The sequence below is a fragment of the Sus scrofa genome, chromosome 8 (assembly GCF_000003025.6).
Source record: "Sus scrofa isolate TJ Tabasco breed Duroc chromosome 8, Sscrofa11.1, whole genome shotgun sequence".
Lineage (NCBI taxonomy): Eukaryota > Metazoa > Chordata > Mammalia > Artiodactyla > Suidae > Sus > Sus scrofa.
The window spans coordinates 124,820,013-124,839,579 of record NC_010450.4 but is presented as its reverse complement, the minus strand read 5'-3'; the positions used below and the strand labels follow the sequence as shown (position 1 = coordinate 124,839,579).

Sequence of the window (19,567 nt, the reverse complement as noted above, 5' to 3'; positions counted from 1 at the left end):
CTAGAATATGGTTTGGGAACTTAACAGTGATATTTAAGTAAAACTAATATAAATGCTTATTTATAGACAAAGACTTCAAGCCTACACTGTAGTTTAAACACGCTTCAGATTTATTTTTTTAAATCCAAGAGCAATGTAGTGTGAAAAGTCCTTGTCAATAGCACCTATTTAGTGATGGTTATAAGTATTTGTTTAAAATATAAAATTTTGAAATTTGGTTTTTTGACTAAAGTACATGAAATTATTAACCTTACTTTTCAGATGGGAACTAGAGAAATTTCTTCATCTTTGATGTATAGTATAAATTGATGAGTCTGCCACTTTTTCTTTTGAGATTGTTAACAGTGTATTTAGCATAGTTCCGTGTAAACATTCAGCAATAGAAGCTGATCATTGGTCGCCCAGGGACTTATAAATGCTTTCTGTGTGCATAAAACTGAACTTCAGATGAGGATATGAGATAATCTCTGCTCTGAAGAAGCTTGGAGTGAAGAAATTTGAATTTGAACCAATTTAAAGGTAATGTAAGTCCATAAATGGTTTGAAAGATTTTGTAGGATATGTCTTCGTTTATAGGGAACCCACCTCCCATGTGCCTGGGCTACATTTAGAAATATTCTATCTGAATCTTACTCACCTTCAAGCTTCCTGGATCATCACAGAGCAATCTTGGAGCAGGTTTTCTGGGTGGCATTCTTTCACCTCTCTGGTCTCTGTGGCCCTTAGCTATATTTGTTTTGTCATTTCAGAGACTGTCTTTAAGGACTGACCGCCTTACCAAATGGTCCCCAATCCACTTTTCTAGTTTTAGCTGGCCACTCTTCTCTCATCCAGCCTGCTTACCTGGATTTTTGTCTTCTTTCTCCTTCATTAGGTTGGATCTTCTGTCTGATCTTTCCACTCCTTCTTCTGCTTTTCTAAATCTTAGCCATACTCCAAGCCTAGGAATTCTGACTTTGTAAATTCATGTATGTTCCTTATTACCTGTATTTTATTGACTTTAAAAATTGTGAAAAAAAATACATAAAATTACCATCTTAGCAGTTTTTAAGTGTACAGTTCAGTAGTAGTATTTTGATACTGTGCAACAGATTGTCACAACTTTGTCATCTTGCAAAGCTGAAACTCCTGCTCACTAAACAACTCCCCATTTCTCTTTCCCCCCAGCTTCTGGAGCCACTCTTCTACTTTCTGTGAGTTTGACTACTTTAGACACTTCATGTGAGTGAAATTATAAACAGTTAATTTTTTTTAATGACTGGTAATATCTCTTTACATAATGTCCTTAGGTTCATCCATGTTGTAGCAAGTGACAAAATTTCCTTCTTTTTAAAGACTAATATTCCAGTGTATGTGTATATTACATTTTGTTTATCCATTCATCCATCTCTGGGCATTTGGGATGCATTGACCTCTTGGCTGTTGTGAGTTATGCTACTGTGAACATGGGTGCAAATATTTTTTTGTGATCCTGCTTTCGATTCTTGTGTATATATCCTCACAAGTGGGACTACAGGATCATACGGTATTTTTATTTATTTATTTTTCAGGAATTGCTGTAATGTTTTCTGTAATGGCTACACCATTTTTTATTCCCACCAGCAGTGTGCCAGTGTTCCAGTTTCTCCACTTTCTCTCTAACATTGATTTTCTTTTTCTTTAACAGTAGTCATAGTCTTTGTGTGTGTGTGTGTGTGTGTGTGTGTGTGTGTGTATGTGTCTTTTTAGGGCCTCACTCATGGCATATGGTGGTTACCATGCTACAGGTCAAATCAGGGTTATAGCTGCCGGCCTACACCAGAGCCACAGCAGTGCTGGATCTGAACTGTGTCTGTGACCTACACCACAGCTCATGGCAATGCTGGATCCTTAACCCACTGAGCAAGCCCAGAGATCGAACCTGTGTCCTCATGGATACTAGTCAGATTTATTTCCACCGAGCCACGACGGGAACTCAGTAGTCATAGTCATTTAATAGATGTGATATGGTATCTCATTGTGGTTTTGATTTTTCATTTCCCTATCAATTAGTGATGCAGAACAACTTTTGCTATGCTTGTTGGTCGTTTGTATATCATCTTTGGAAAATTTTTTTTTTTTTTGTCTTTTTGCCATTTCTTTGGGCCGCTCCCGCGGCATATGGAGGTTCCCAGGCTAGGGGTCTAATCGGAGCTGTAGCCGCCGCCTACGCCAGAGCCACAGCAACTCGGGAATCCGAGCCACGTCTGCAACCTACACCACAGCTCATGGCAACGCCGGATCCTTAACCCACTGAGCAAGGGCAGGGACGGAACCCACAACCTCATGGTTCCTAGTCGGATTCGTTAACCACTGCGCCACGACGGGAACTCCCCATCTTTGGAAAACTTTTGTTGAAGTCGTTTGCCCATCTTTTAATTGGATTCCTTTTTGTTGTTTTTAGTATGTAAGAGTTCTTTATATATTCTGGATATTAACCTCTTAGCAGATCTGTAATTTGCTGTGTTTTTTCCTAATCCATAGTTTTCCTTTACACTCGGTTTATTGTGTCCTTTACTGTGCAGGAACTTTTTAAGTTTGGTGTAGTCCCAGTTGTCTGTTTGCATATGTGGCCTGTGCTTTTGATGACATGTTCAAGAACGATTCATTGGCAAGTCCAACGTCAAGAAGCTTTCCTTTTATATTTTCTTTTGGGTATTTTAGTTTGTCTTTAAGACTTTTTTTTTTTTTTTTTTTTTTTTTTCCTCTAGGGCTGCACTCATGGCACATGGAAGTTCTCAGGCTAGAGGTCGAAATGGATCTACAGCTGCCAGCTGACACCACAGCCACAGCAACGTGGAATCTGAGCCACATCTGTGGCCTACACCACAGCTCACAGCAACATCAGATCCTTAACCCACTGAGCAAGGCCAGGGATCAAACCAGCAACCTCATGGTTCCTACTCAGATTCGTTTCCAGTGCACCACGATGGGAACTCTGTCTTTAAGTCTAATTTATTTCGAGTTAATTTTGGAGTAAAGTAGGGGTCTGGCTTCATCTAAGTGCCCTCAAATGTGAAGATCCAGTTTTCCCAACACCATTTGCTGAAGAGACTGTCTATAAACTGGATCTTGAAAATTATCTAATTTATTCATTAATCATACTGAAGCTAACATTTATCATTAAGTGTTAGGAATTTTTGAGACATGGTGACTTTTTACAGGTGAGGAGATGAAGCATGGAGGTAATTCAGTAACTCATCTAAGGCAGGATGAAATGCCCTGTGTTTATTAATTCCTAGTTACTGTGTTTCTAAGTGAATTGACCTCATTTTTGGAATTTCGGGGAAGGCTACTAGTGTATTTAAGCATTTCAGTTTGATGCTCTGTGTAGAGTGACATGATTTATGTTGATTCTGCTGTTTATTAATGCTTTGTGTGTGTAATTTGAATGCTTGTAAGCTTGCAATAACTTTAAAACACAAGGTTAATTAAAAAGTCACTAATTCATACTTGGCATCATAATCTCACACAATTTGTTTTGCTTCTTTTGCGGGGGACACCACACTTGTAGCATATGGAATTCCCAGGCAAGGCATAGAATCAGAACTATAGTGGCTGACCTGTGCCACAGCCACTCCAAATCTGAGCTGCCTCTGTGACCTTCACCACAGCTCATGGCAACTCCAGATCTTTAACCCACTGGGGGGACCAGGGGTCGAATCTGCATCCTCATGGATCCTGGTCCGTTTCGTTTCCACTGAACCACAGCAGGTACTCCCCAGTTTTGTTTTTCACACTATGAAAATGTTCTATTTTGTGAATCCAAATCAAGGTCTCTCCTGATTTTGGGTTAAATATAATTGTAATCTAAAGAGTTGCATTAGTAAGCTTGAACTGTATAAGAAATGGACTTTATTTTACTTTAAGATTGTTGAGAATTTTATTACACTCAATCTGACAGGTCAGTTTGCCAATTTAATTCAGATATTACTTTGCCTACTTAATCTGATACCCTATAATGAAAAATGTTAGTTTTTTTTTTTACCACCTTATTTGACCACACATTTTGCTTTTAGTCTTCTTCCTTATTCTGAATCTCTCTTGTTAATGTATTTTAACTGGAAAAACATATTTCCTACCTAATTAAGATCTCATTGTGGTTTATACGAATTTTACTAGAATGAGGTGATGTGAATACTAGCAAAGGGCTATGAAAATCCAATTTTTCTTGCTTTCTACTTTTTAGTAAACAAACTTAGAAAAATGTTACAGATGAAAATCAACTTTATATAATTTACTCTCAAAACTGTGGCTCTCCATTTATAAAAGTAAAATCTTTAGTCTTAAACTTACTGAGACTTGTTATCACTTCTTTTGGGAAAGGTACCAAACTTCATATCGTGCCTGTAATTTTATTAGATGGAGTACTGTACTTTCTTAGAGTACTTCTTATGTTTGCCAACCGGAGGCTCAAAAGTTAGCGCTTTGAGATGCTATAATACAAATATACTTTTTTCCAGTTTAATTTTGTATTATCATTGTCTCTGCATTTCAATTGATAAAACATTACCCACCCTTTTCTCAAGCTGATAGATTAAAAGAAATAATACCTCAATTTTTTTTTCCCCTCTGTTGACCGAGTAGAATTCAAACTACTCCTAGATGTGATAGCAAGGGAAGGTCATTGCATGCTCTGCTTTATTGATAAAAGTAAGATCACAGTTATTATTAAAGAGTTTAGGATGTTTGTTGGGCATCACTGTTGCTTTTTGACATTTTTGACTTCGGGGTATACTGAAGTTAACAGAAAGATAATGTGTTTTATACAAAGAATGGAATGTACATTTGTTCCTTTAGTTATCAGTAAAAACACAATAAGATAAGGAACTGGTATAAATCAATATGACAGAGTAGATGTGATTTGTTACATAATGAGAAAGTAACTTGTGCCTTTCATTTGAAATGTTGTGGCTTATGCACTTAGTCTGTTCATCAAATATTTACACGCTTGGTAATAACCTTTTCCTAAATATTGCTGATATCAGCATGATAACATTTTTCAGGTTAAGAGAAACTAGATTGCAGGATTACATTGTTTTCAAGCAAATCCAATCCAGTATATTTTCAGGCTGATAGTTCTGGTTGGCTTCACTCATTTGAGACAGCAAATGTGAAACAGGTGTGAGGACTTCAGAGGCTCCAGCCCTGAAGAGATTGCCAGAGGGTGACATACATATATGTACATAGAAACCATGTGTGTGTATGTAACACACACACATATATGCAATATGTATTTATAGATATTCAGTCTTCTTTGTGACAACTCTGTGGAGATATTCTGTTAATATTCCCACTTTAAAGATGGTGAAACTGAGCAGTGGAAGTTTTAGACACCTGTCAAGATTCCGATGGCTAGTAAGTGGTAGAGCCAGGATTAAATCACTATATCTTGTTCTTTACTGCTAATGCTAGACTGAAAAACTATAACGCTATTTGAACAATTACCCTATGGTAGACCCTTGGTTATTAATCACACATCAACTGCAGCTGTGAACTCAAAATTTTGGTCAAATCTTAGCTCTAAATAAAATTCTATTTCAAAATATCTTAATTTTTGACTACCTAATTTGTTTTCAGTCAAAAACAAATGTATGCAAATTATTTCTGTGGAAATACTGATGTAATGACTCTCCTCTAAGGTCCACATTTCTGTGTTTTTAAAGATGTAAATTGCTGTAGTGAAAAGTGAGATGGTAGTAAGAGAAAATGAAATTTTTACCTTTTGGTTAGTGATTTTATTCAGGCTTCATGTTTACAAAATAGGTTCTTCTCATAGATCGCTTCTAGTGGTATAGACCTCATCATTGCTTCTTATTCATGTTGCCTATGGAATATATGCACAAAAAACAAAAAAAAAAAAAAAAAAAAAAAAAAAAAAAAATCCTCGGAAAATACATGCTTCATTATTTCATGTTTCCTGGAATATTTGCACAAAACATTACAAGATTAATGGCAAATTCTGTAAGAGGACATCACTGCACATTTGTTGGAAAATGAAATATTTAGGAACATGAATTAAATACCGTTGGAGTGAAGACGTTTACTTTTGCGTCATGACTGATGAGAGAGGCAGGACGTGGCCAGAACATCTTTTGAGAAAGCACAAGACCAAGGAGATCTGCCCACGAAAGCTGTGCTGTTTTCAAAGGTGCTCTCTTATTGCTGTTTCAAGCCTCATGGATGCCAGTAATTGTTTAATTGCTCTATTTTTATAAGTTTTTTTTTTTTTTTTTTTTTTTTTTTTTGTAAAAAGTAAGAACTCTTGAGAACCATGTGCCTTCTTCCTGCTCTTTCTATAATAAAAGGTAGCACCATCCACCTAGTGGCAGCAGCCTGCATTAGAGACCTAGCACAGGAAGGAAGTAGGAGGGCCCTGTTAGCTCTCAAATCTAAATCTTTGGGTTGACAACCAGCTACACCGAAGGTGAACAAACGCCTCTTCAGCCTGAGACGGGTGTTCAATGAAGAAAAAGAGCAATGGATGTGAGTAACAACTCCTGAGTATCTAGATGTCGGTAATTTTTAACTTGGGGAGGTGCTTAATTTGTTCTAGGTAATAGAGAATAGATGACACCTTAGTGCAACTTGAAAAGAGAATGAGTTTTTCATCAGGTGCTTCAGTGAGATTGAGTCAGTCCATTTCCCATAAGGAGAAGAAAAAAAGATAAGATCATGAAAGGGTCCATTGACGCTTGTTCTGTGCGAACATTGTGGGGTGAACTGGTTCATGATAATCGTGGAAAGAGGTACATTTTTTTCCTTACATCTTTTCTGATAACAGATAAGCAGTGGGAGAATAAAAGTTACACGTTTTAATGTGTGGGACTTTATTGCAGTGAACTGTATCAATTTTTTTATCCTTTTTTTATTTATTTTTTCTTTACCTTTTGTCTTTTTAGGGCCGCACCCGTGGCATATGGAGGTTCCCAGGCTAGGGGTCGAATCGGAGCTGTAGCCGCCGGCCTACACCACAGCCACAGCAACGCGGGATCCGAGCCACGTCTACAACCTACACCACAGCTCACGGCAATGCCGGATCCTTAACCTGCAACCTCATGGTTCCTAGTCGGATTTGTTTATGCTGCGCCACGATGGGAACACCAAATTTTTTTTATACTTTGAATCATTACTAAATATACTCAGTAAAATTTTCAGGAAGTTACTTAAGCTATATTTATAAAAGATTCCGTTGCTTGCTTTGTCATTAAAGTTTAAGATCATTTTAAAGATGACAGGATAATGTTAGGTAAGAATGAATAATGCAGTTTAAAAGTATTATTATTATTACTTTTGGGGCTATCAATACAACTTCATTTTTTTCCCCTGAGTTAAGTGTTTTGAGATTAAATTTGCAACTGGGTGATAAAATGCCCAGATCTGCTGCATTACACCATTATACTGAAAAACACACATTGACTTGGGTATCAGAATCGTGGAATTTCCCTCAGGAAGAGATGGTGGGGAGAGCAAACCAGAAACGATAGGTCTTAATCTGGCTGCTGTCTTTTTGCAAAGGGTGGCATCTGGGGCTTGGGGCAGGGCATCAGGGACCGGCCTGCAGAGCCAGGCTGAGGAGAATGGCAGAGGTTCCCATCCATTTTTTAGGCATGCTTGCAGTTGCTGATGGGCTTAGAATTTAACCCCAAAGGAAGGGGGAGAAGGGTTTTCCCTTCAATGTTGGAATGGGGTCAGAGAGCTAGTCAGATGCAGTGGTTTCAGATTTGGGATTTCCTGCCAGTCAGTGGACTGGAGTAAATCAGAAAAGCGGGAGAACCTCCGTCTGTGGAGGAGCCTACGGGCTCACTTCCCTGGGGATGAGATTGAGGAGTCCTGGAGACTGCACGGTTAATCTCAGTCCCACCCCTCTTTCTGTAAGGCTTCTAACACAAGGCTTGGGGAATGGGTGCCAGGACAATGGGAACTGCTCAGCCCGTAAGTTAAAATTTTAAGGACGTTCTTAAACATTGATCTCCAGGAAGATAGAAACTGATATGCAAATGTATTTTTCCAGAGACATAACTTCCACAGGTGTTGAATTCCCTTTACTATATTGTCTATAAACATCATGTTAGGACAATTGAAACGTTTTATGAGTGAAAATTTTATTAGTGAAAATGATCTGTGCTTATTGTAGAGGTAGTGGAGATAAAGGCACTTCTGCCACCTCAGTGTTAGAATTTTTATATTTTTATATTCTCTCTCCACTTTTAAGTGGGAATAGATGGTTGCCCTTGTTGTCCCATGATTTTCTAAAATAGAATTGTAATTAAAATCTATACAGTCTTCCATTGTTGTGTCAGGCGATGTCTCCAGAATAGACCCTGACAGTAGAATAACTAGATCAAAATATGGGAACCTTTTAAAGGCTCTTTAAACATGTTGCAGAATTTCTTATCAGAATGCTGTATGATTTATATTTCTTTTAGGAGTTTGAGGGTACTAGTTTTACTGATGAGTAGTGTTATGAAAATCTTTGCGAATTAGGTGGGAGTTTATATTCTATAATTCTAATATTCTTTGATCCCATCTGAGATTCTTTTTTTTTTTTTACTTCTGATATTTTTGATATTTGTATTTCATCTTCTGTGATTTTCCTGTCACATATTTGCCAATGTATCTATTGCAGTTTTAGATGATAACTGACTTGTATGAAGGCTGCTAGTAGCTTTGTTTCACAGGTGACAAAACAATACATAGAAAAGTAAGTTCTTTGTCTGAGATAACCCAGTAAGTAAATGGTAGAGCTGGCATTTAAACTGGTCCTATGACTGCAGACCCCACGCTCTGCACCATGTGCTTAGAATAGAACAGACTCTTAAAACAGTTCAGGTATTAATGGAAAAAAGGCATCATGGGAGACACTAGATTTAGCTGATATTTGAATTTGTTCCTCATTTTTTCTAACATGCAATGATTTATTTTCTCTTTTTCTAGAAACTCTTTTAAAAATTCCATTATTATAGAATGAGAGCAGTATCTTAGGAAAATATTTTGTCTAGCTATAGTTCAATATGTTTTCCACTATCATCAAATCAGTGTGCGCCTCACAAGATTTAACTAGACAATGAACAATTAGTTCTTTATATGATGTTCACTATGTTTTAAAAAACTTCATATATTGTGAATGTTGTAGTTAAGTGAACTATATGGTTGTTCAGATTTCCTAGATTACATTTGAAATTAAGTAATTAGATTTGCTTTTTTTAGCTTTCATCCAGTGGGGTTTTTTTTTTTGTTTGTTTTGTCTTTTTAGGGCTACACCTATGGCATATGGAGGCTCCCAGGCTAGGGATCGAATCTGAGCTGTAACTCCTGGCCTCTGTCACAGTCACAGCAATGCCAGATTCGAGCCGCGTCTGCGACCCACACCACAGCCCATGGCAATGCCAGGTCCTTAACCCACTGAGCAAGGCCAGGGATTGAACCTGTGTCCTCATGGATGCCGGTCAGATTCATCTCCCCTGAGCCACAATGGGAACCCCTTATCCAGTGTTTAAGTGATTATCACATTGACAAAATAATTTTAACTTTTAAAGAATTTTAAATTATTAAAGAATTTTGAGTATAATCGACTTACAATGTTGTATTAGTTTCAGGTGTACAGTAAAGCAAATCAGGTAAGCATATACATATATCCATTCTTTTTTTTTTTTTTTCCTTTTTAGGGCCGCACTCGTGGCATATGGAGGTTCAGAGGCTAGGGATGCAACCAGAGCTGCAGCTACATCCATCACATCACAGCCACAGTAACACAGGATCCTTAACCCACTGACCAAGGCCAGGGATCAAACCCATAACCTCATGGTTTCTAGTCAGACTCGTTTCTGCTGCACCATGATGGGAACTCCTACGTATATCCATTCTTCATTCCCACGTAGCTTATTACAGAACACTGAGTTTTCCTGTGCTCTAAGTATGTTCTGTTAATTATCCACTTTATATACAGTAGCGTGTGTGTTTTTTAAGTTTTTTTGTTAAAAAGTTGCATTTTCATAGCAGGAAAGCCCCTCTTTAAAGCAGCTGAACACTTAACTGCATATTTAAATGACTCTTATTCACAAACTGGTAGAATTTCAGAGATGACTTTCTAAATCATGATTATCTCCATAAAATCAAGCCAGGACAGCTGATTTGCCCTCAAAACAAGGAATTAAAATGATATTTCAATCAACTTTCAGAGATAGAAAACCACTCCTTTTTTTTCTGTCAAAGGCTTGAGGGTGAAAAAGATGCTGCACAAGAATTTGGCAATGAAAGGATCTGGGTTAAAGTTCTAGGCTCAGGCAGATACTTAAAGCTCTTTAGACCTTTTTTTTCTTTAGCTGTGAAATAAGGCCATTGATTGCACCCAGAGTGGATGGCTCTGGTCCCTTTCAGCTCTAAATAAAGTCCTTGTAAAATAGTTTGAGGCATCCTGGCGTAATTTATATGTGAAATGAAAAACTCTTTAAGGGCAAGACAGTGTCTCAACTCTGGCTGTTCACCTGACCATATTTGTGAAGTTTTGAAAAATTCTGATTCCCGTCTCTAGAATATTGTGATTCCAAGTTTTGGATTCCAGACTCACAATTTTTTTTTTTTTTTTTTTTTTTTTTTTTTTTTTTTTTTTTTTTTTTACTGTTGAGTGAAGCAAATGGATAGCCACGTTTGGAACCATTCATTTGAAAAAACAAACAAGCCAACCCTATGTTGCTGTCCTTTTCTGAAGTTTCTCTGTTGAAAGGCTAGGGAGGAGGGCATCTTTCTGTGGATTCTTTTCATTTAAAAAATTTGTCAACTTTTCCATAGAGGAAGGTTATGTCCATATGTATGTATGTATTTCTTTGCTTTTTAAGGTTGCACCTGCGACATATGGAAGTTCCCAGGCTGGGAGTCAAATCAGAGCAGCAGCTGCACCACACCTGCACCAGCCTCCACCACAGCCATGCGGGATCTGAGTCCAGCTGCCGCCTTTTACTGTAGCTTGTGGCAGTGCTGGATCCTTAACCCACTGATCCAAGCCAGAGGTCGAATGCACGTCCTCATGGATACTAGTTAGGTTCTTAAGCTGCCGAGCTATCAGAGAAAATGCCAAGGAGGGCGTTTAATAGCCTGCAGAGGGAAGTGGATGTCATTTGTGTCTCTGTTCCAGGAAACAAGAGCTATTCTATCCCCAGACAGATGTTTTATGTGGGAATACATGTAGCTTTGCCTTACCTTGGAAACAAGCAATATTGTGTCCCTCCTCAAGTTTACGGTGGGGATGGGGGAGGAAGAGTGGGGATATGTAAAGATTTAGCTGCAGATTTGCTGTTTGGCCTTTCCTCTCCAGTGCTGTTGTTCAAGTTGCCATCTAATGCAGTGTGCACTATTTCATTTGTCTTGTCACCAACTCTTAAAGGGAGAGAAGATAGTATAATCTATTCTTCTTACAGATGAGGAAAGTCAGAAGCAAAGACTTTATTTACTTGATCCCAGTAACCTGTCTAGAATTGGTAGAGTGGAGATTTGAATTGATGAGGTCAATCTGACTTAGAGTACTTTTGAAAGATAAAGTGTCTCCTTTTCCAATAAGGTTCTTCAGCTCTCCTCAAAGATCATGGAATAGGAGTTCCCATTGTGGCACAGCAGAAATGAATCTGACTAGGAAGCATGAGGTTGTGGGTTCGATCCCTGGCTTCACTTGGTGGGTTAAGGATCCATCCTTGACATGAGCTGTGGTGTAGGTCACAGATGCGGCTTGGATCGAACATTGCTGTGGCTGTGGTGTGAGGCTGCAACTCTGATGAGATTCCTAGCTAGGCGGCGCTGCCCTAAAAAGACAAAAAGACAAAAAAAAAAAAAAAAAAAAAAAGATGATGAAATAGAGGTAATGTAAAATGGTTTTGCAAAAGGCATTTATCATATATCATAATTATAAATGTAGGAATTAATCATTTTAAAATATTATCACTGCTCAGATTTGGCTGGCAGTGCAAATTGAATGAATAGCCCCTCGTTTAGAGGTGCTTACATGTAGAATCAGAATTGGCACCAGACAAAATGATGAGGCACACACAATAAGCTCTTCTCCTTGCCCTTTTCCTCCTCCTTTTCCTTCTTCAGTTACCTGGACATTTTTAGGCAGTACTCAGTTCACGGTGCAGGATTCTTTCTCCTGATCTGCCCTTCATGGCAGTGCCTCTCGGAAACACTGAAGACCGGACCTGGGAAAGGAACTGTTCTAGTCGACCTTCAGTCGACCTTCAGACCTTCTGGCTAACTGTGTTAGCCAGATTCCAGTCCGGGGCTCACTCTTTTATAAAGTAATTCTGAATCTGAGGTAGCTTGTTGGGACAGAGTGTCTTCAAACTTTGGTACTACTTGCAGATTTGTCTTTGTGTATATTTTCTGGTCCACAACTTCATTAGCGTCTCCAAGGAGTCTATGTTCAAAAAACAAGACGGAACAAAGAGTTTTTGCATTCCATCACGTTGACATTCTAGATGGCCTTATCTTATGTTTTCTATCTCTGCTGCTAATCAAATATTAATGTGATAGCTCATTCCCCAAGGCTGTCTTATTCATTGCTAATACACATGCTCATTTATTTGTTGTATACATGTCTCTGTTTTCACAAAGTAATTGAGATTTTTCATTAAAACATCAAACAACTTATTCATAACTTGATTTTTATCCAAGGGGAATAATTTTCATCACATAATACCTTCCATAAGCTTTTCGTTTAATATACTTACTTAAAAGATGTTTTCTAGATGGAGAATTCTTTATTGTAGTATGAGCAATAGATGTAAAATACAAAAATATAAGGTGCAGAATATAGGATTTATTTAACTTGTTTTTTCTTTGTAAATTATTATTGCTTCATTATAATGATTTTGCCAGTTTTTAATTTGAATACTTTTCCAATACACAGATTGAAAATTTGAATGCCTTGAGAGTTGAATGGGAATAGAGTGGATTGAGGCAAGGACAATAGGGAGTAGCAGGAACTATGACAAAATAGAAAATAATTGCACCTCTAAAGCATTTACATGCACGCTGTAAGAAAAATGTTTATAGTTTAATGACAATGGACAAGGACAGATGTCTGCGGCCCCTGTTCTGCTCCCTTTGTAGGGACTAAAGATACATCAGTCAATTAGATACATTTGCAGTTAAACTGAGGCAAGATGGAAGCAAATGATTTTTTACTCATACTTTGAGGAACATGTGATCCATTCCTCCCTTTCTCCCTCTCTCCCCCACTTCTCTCTTTTCTTCTCCCTCCCTTCTTTTTTTTTTTTGATCCAGGTTTCTATTCTTCATTAAAATGTTCTTCATGAAAATTCCATGAGTAGATGAACTATTGACTCCTCAGAACCTACCAGAGTTTTTGGCCCATAGTAGTCTGTTGAAAATATTTAGTAATATAGTCAGTTCCGCCCCCTAATTTTCCTCCAACTCTGCCTGTTCCTGTGCATCACCACTGTCACTATTCTGATCTAGGGCACTGCTTTAACTTAGAGCTTAGTGAAAGAATTTTTCGGACCCTAGTCTGGTCGGTGTCAATCTTTGCATAATGAAGCCAGCGTGATCCTCCAAGGATTCAGAACTCTCTCAATTAAATAATATAATTCCTTCAATTAAAAGACTTGAATAGGAATTCCCGTCGTGGCGCAGTGGTTAACGAATCCGACTAGAACCATGAGGTTGCGGGTTCGGTCCCTGCCCTTGATCAGTGGGTTAACGATCCGGCGTTGCTGTGAGCTGTGGTGTAGGTTGCAGACGCGGCTCGGATCCCGAGTTGCTGTGGCTCTGGCGTAGGCCGGTGGCTACAGCTCCGATTCGACCCCTAGCCTGGGAACCTCCATATGCCGTGGGATCGGCCCAAAGAAATAGCAAAAAGACAAAAAAAAAAAAAAAAAAAAAAGACTTGAATAGAGGAGTTCCCATTGTAGCACAGTGGAAGGGAATCCAACTAGGAACCATGAGGTTGCGGGTTCGATCCCTGGCCTCACTCAGTGGGTTAAGGATCTGGCGTTGCCATGACCTGTGGGGTAGGTCACAGATGTGGCTCAGATCTGGCGTTGCTGTGGCTGTGGTGTAGGCCGGCAGCTATAGCTCCGATTAAACCCCTAGGCTGGGAACCTCCATATGCTGTGGGTACGACCCTAAAAAGCAAAAAAAAAAAAAAAAAAAAAAGACTTGAATAGATTTTCCTTGTCCTTAGGGTAGAATCTTAACTAAGATTGATCTTCTAGCCTCATATGAAAATCTGACCTGAGGTTAGTTAAATGGAGGATCTCCCCAATTTAGGTAAAAGTTGTGAACACTGCAGGGTCCACTATCAGAAATTTTACATAATCTTATGTAGGTAGTAAAGAATTTCTAGGCACTAAGAAGATAACATCTTATGAAATATCAGCTGCAAACTTACATTTCATATTTGCAGATAGTGACTTAGCAAATACAAAAATGGCCCTAGTTCTTTTCTTGTATCTCTATTGTCTCCAATATAACCCTGCAGTTCTTCCTGTTAAGAAATAGACTCTTTTTCCCACCTCTTGAATCTGCTGGCTTGATGATTTGGTTTAGCCAGTAGATTATGGTGGAAGTAAAAGCAGGCCACTTTCAGCCATAAACCTCAAGAGCCCTTGCTTGCTTCTGTTCCTTTTGAAACCCTGCCACTGACATGAGAACAAAGACAGCATAGCCTGGTGGAAGAAGAGCAGTGAAGTTGATGGACAGCTAAGTTGCTGTACTGGAAACCAGCCATTCTAGACTATCCACCAGCCAGCTGACTCTGAAACATATGAGAGAGCCCAGTGGAGCTTAGCAGAGCTTTATCTTACTATATTGAGTGAGCCCAGTTGAGATATGAACCCTCTAGCTGACCCATAAGCAGTGATTAATGTTTAGAGCTGCTGAGTTTTAGGGTAGTTAATTTTTGTAGCAGCTGCTGATAGATATAGATAGTCGTGCTTTTTCCATCCAGTTACTGAAAAAAAGACTAATAAAAAACACATTGGAAATGTTACATCTTTATTTAGAAAATCATTATTGATGTTTAGAAGTATCTGATAAATGTACCTGCCTATTTCCAAGAATTTACATAGAGTAATAGCGTTTGAGCTTTTTTCTATTCTAATTTGTTTTTAAAAACTGTGAGAAGGAACCACATCATGTCTTTGTTTTTTCACTGGAACCATTAGAGCCAACACATTGTCAGAGAAGAAGCTAATACAAAAGATAGTTTGCCAAAATGTCTGTCTTCTAGTTTTTGAAGGAAATGTTAAATTTATATAGGGAAAAAACCCACTTTACTTCCATTTTTGACATTATGGCAGAGTAAATATGTGGAAAAACCCTTTCTGGATTTTAAAAATGTATAAAAAGCACAGTGTTATGTTAAATATAATTTTTAAATGCATTGCTAAGCTGGCAGGATACTAAGAAAAACCTTCAGAGGCTAATTAGAAAACAATCCAGGAAAATAAAAAGAGAACTCTAAATCTGACAGCCTTGGTGACCCAACCTTGGAAGCGTGGTGTTCTCAGTGGAAGGATATACTTGGACCAAAACTTTCAGAAGGAAGCTTACTAAAAGTGGATAAAATAAGATGATAGAAATAAGTCCAAATATACTAGCAATCACAATAAACATAAATGTACTGAACTTTTTAGTTCACAGATTATCTCATGACATTGAAAAAAGTCCAACTATATGTTGGTTACATGTACCAAGTCTAAAATATGACTTACAGTGGTTTAAAAATGTGAAATATTGGCCAAATAATAAAATAAGCTGGGAGAGAGATAATGTGAGAAGAAATAACACTTTAAGATGGAAAAGTATAATATCCTGAAAGATACAGCAATTCTTGGGTCTGTCTAAAAGCATGGCTTAAGTTTTTTTGAATAAGGTAAAATTACCTGAATTACAAGTAGAATTTGACAAGTGGATCCTTTCAGTAGGAGATTTGAATGTAATGCTCTTTGTTATTAATCAACCAAGCAGGACCCAAACCAGTAGGTACATAGGAGAGTGGAGCCACACAGATACATTTGTTATAATGGCTCTGTGTTGTAAACTGCACTACAGAATTGTTGGATACACACTCTTTTCAAAAAAAAAAAAAAAAGGGAAACATTTTAATAAATAACCATAGCCCTTCCAGGTAGCTGGAGACAATGGAAGGTAGTGCATTAAGTAACTTCCCTCAAATCTTCTCTCCAAATGATGTGAAATAAATTTACAATGACTCAATTTATAGGCACAAGCACTCTTCAGTGTTTCTTCTTTTCTTTTTTATTAAAATACAGTTGACTTACAGTGCTGTGCCAGTTTCTGCTGTACAGCTCAGTGACCCAGTTATATAGATACATTCTTTTTCTCTTACTCTCTTCCATCATGTTCTATTCCAAGAGATTAGATATAGTTGCCTGTGCTGTACAGTAGGACCTCAGTGCTTATCCATTCTAAATGTAATAGCTTGCATCTACCAACCCCAAACTCCTTGTCCATTCCACTCCCTTCCCCCTCCCCCTTGTCAGCCACAAGTCCGTTCTCCATATCTGTGAGTCTGTTTCTGTTCTATAAATAGAGATAGATTCCTTTGTGCCATGTTTGAGATTTGATGTGTAAGTGATATCTTATGGTATTTTTCTTTCTCTTTCTGACTTACTTCACTTAAGAATCTCTAGTTGCATCCATGTTTTTGCAAATGGCATTATTTTGTCCTTTTTTATGGCTGCATAGTTTTCAATTGTATACATGTTTTACATCTTCTCAATTCATTCATCTGTCAGTGGACATTTAGGTTGCTTTCATATCTTAGCTATTGCAAGTAGTGCTACAGTGAACATAGGGGTGCATGTATCTTTTTGAATGAAAGTTTTGTCCAGATAGATGCCCAGGAGTGGGATTGCTAGATCATATGGTGGTTGTATACTTAGTTTTCTGAAGTATCTCCATACTGTTTTTCATAGTGTCGTACCAATTTACATTCCCACCAACATTGTAGGAGGGTACCCTTTTCTCCAAATCCTCTGCAGCATTTGCTGTTTGTAGACTTATTAATGATGGCCATTCTAACTGGTATGAGGTGCTACCTCATTGTAGTTTTGATTTGCATTTCTCTAATAATTAATAACACTGAGCATTTTTTCATGTGCCTGCTGCAGTAATACGTAAAACTATAATCCAAAAAAACTTTTCAGAGATAGAAAAATTCCTGAACCTCTACACATTGAAAGTACTTACAAGGGAGAATTAACCCTGAAAGTGTACTCTGAGATTTAGCCTCTTTCAGAGATAATGATATAATCCTCAAGGCTTATAGGCAAAGAGAACAACTCATATACGGAAAATAATTAGACTAGCGTAAGACTTTTCAAAACCAACATTGAAAGAAAGACGGACAACAATGGAACTTTTTTTTAATCATCGTTATTATTATAAGTGAATGAAACAGGAATATAGTTCTTAAATATTATCCCCAAATATTTTAAAATAACAAATAGCAAATGTATAGTTTCTAAATATTATCACCAAGTATTTTAAAATAACAAATAGCAAATGTAATAAATTATACGTAATTACACAAGAGTGATATAATTGTAAACACATGTATCAGCCACAACAATAAATATAAATGGGGCTGGCTCACTAGTTTTTTTTTTGTCTTTTGTCCTTTTAGGGCCGCACCCGCGGCACATGGAGGTTCCCAGGCTAGGCGTCTAACTGGAGCTGTAGCTGCCAGCCTACACCACAGTCACAGCAGCATAGGATCTGAGCTGTGTCTGTGACCTACACCACAGCTCACAGCAATGCCGGATCCTTTACCCACTGAGCAAGGCCAGGGATTGAACCCACCACCTCATGGTTACTAGTGGGTTCATTAACACTGAGCCACGACGGGAACTCCCTGACTGACAAGTTAAAAGAAGAAGATACTCATTTTGGCACCCCCCCAACCCCAGCTAATAGCCTATTTTATTACAGACACATCTAAAGTGAGGTGATTCAAAAAGGCCAAAAATAAAGGGGCAGGCTTAAGTAGATCAAGTAAAAGCACTAGAAAGAAAGCAGAGGTTTTGATATTGACATAGAATGCAACCCTCTAATTTTAATCACAGAGAAGGACACTTTTAATGCAGAAAACCATGATCCAAAATGAGGTTACAATATAATAATCCAGCACAACCTTAAACAAAAACTACAGGAGATGCCAAAAAGACAGAGCCACCCACTAAATAATAGGTGACTCTCAACACCTATTATACATGACACTCAACATAGGTCAGATTCAGTGGACAAAATATCAGTAAAGAAAGAAAAGAAAATGTAATCAGAGTGGGGCTTATAGAGATAAACTCTACACGCAGGTGGCAGAGATTGTGTACATTCTTCTTAGCGCCTATTGTACAGTCACAAAAATTGATCACATTTTATCACAAAGAAAACACTTCCGAAGTAGAAATAGGTCAAATAGCATTCTCTGATCACTATGCATTAAAAGTAGAATTTCCTAACAAAAGCGAAACACATTAGGAACTTTGAAGGAAGTAGAAATAATGAGTTTACAGAGAGAAGACCAGGAGCGAAGGCGCCAAGTTTGTGGAATGGTGGGGGCGTGCATCTTTACTGATGTCAAAGTGACAGTGGGCTTAAAAAAAACCCCGTCAGAATTGAGTAAAGATTGTAATTTACCAGTACTTGTGCTTCTGTCAACCAACTTTGTTTTTCCCGCTCCCTGCAAAATACTGAGTGTTCAGAGATGAAAAACACTGCCTTACCTTGGAGAAGATCGCAGTGGAAATGGGTGATTCTGACCATTAGAAGAGCGGCAGAATTGATCAAGCACTATGGAAACTGCTCAGCATCTAATTTAATATTTTGATAGTTTCGCTGCATGTGGAGGAGCAGGGTCTTCATATGAGGCAGAAGCCCTCCAAACCCTCTGCTGTTTTCCTTCTATGCCTTGTGGCTTGAATGATACAATGCTTGTCTCATAAACTGCACACAGTATGTATTCAGTATAATTAAAACCCGATTAATGGTGATCTCATTTCGGTACTTTATAGGGACTTGCTGTCATTTTATTAGTTGATGACAATTTAAAAATAAGAAATTGAGACTCACTTCATAGATGAGGTTTTTCAGGTGAACAGACCTCTTTTGAGAAGCTGTCTGCTCTGGGATTTCTTTTACTTATTTTGAGATAGCAGTGAGATGGCTGGTTGTCTTGTTTTATTTGTAAAATGTAATTGTTACTTTTAAAGTGACCTGAATTAGACTTGTTTATTTTAGACCATTTAGAAAGTACAAAATAAAAAAGGAGAAAATAAATATTTTCACTAATGGTCACCCAAATAAGCACTTTTTATACTTTGGTCTGTATTCATGCTCTTTCTCTCTCTCCCATTTCCCATTCCACCTTAGCCTCTGTATTTCCTTCTTCCTCTTTCATTTGCACCTTCTGTATGTATACAGTTAAAAATATTTTATGTATCTGCTGTTCTTTCACACAGTGTGATGGTGGTACCCAGGGAAGATAAATTACAATTTGGCAGACTGAGGAAGG

The 19,567-nt window shown here is 37.9% G+C and overlaps 1 protein-coding gene across 10 annotated transcripts in view; it reads left to right on the top strand.

Moving 5' to 3' along the window:
* The window catches only part of BMPR1B (bone morphogenetic protein receptor type 1B), a 499,194-nt gene that overhangs the window by 196,262 nt on the left and 283,365 nt on the right, over positions 1 to 19,567 (top strand).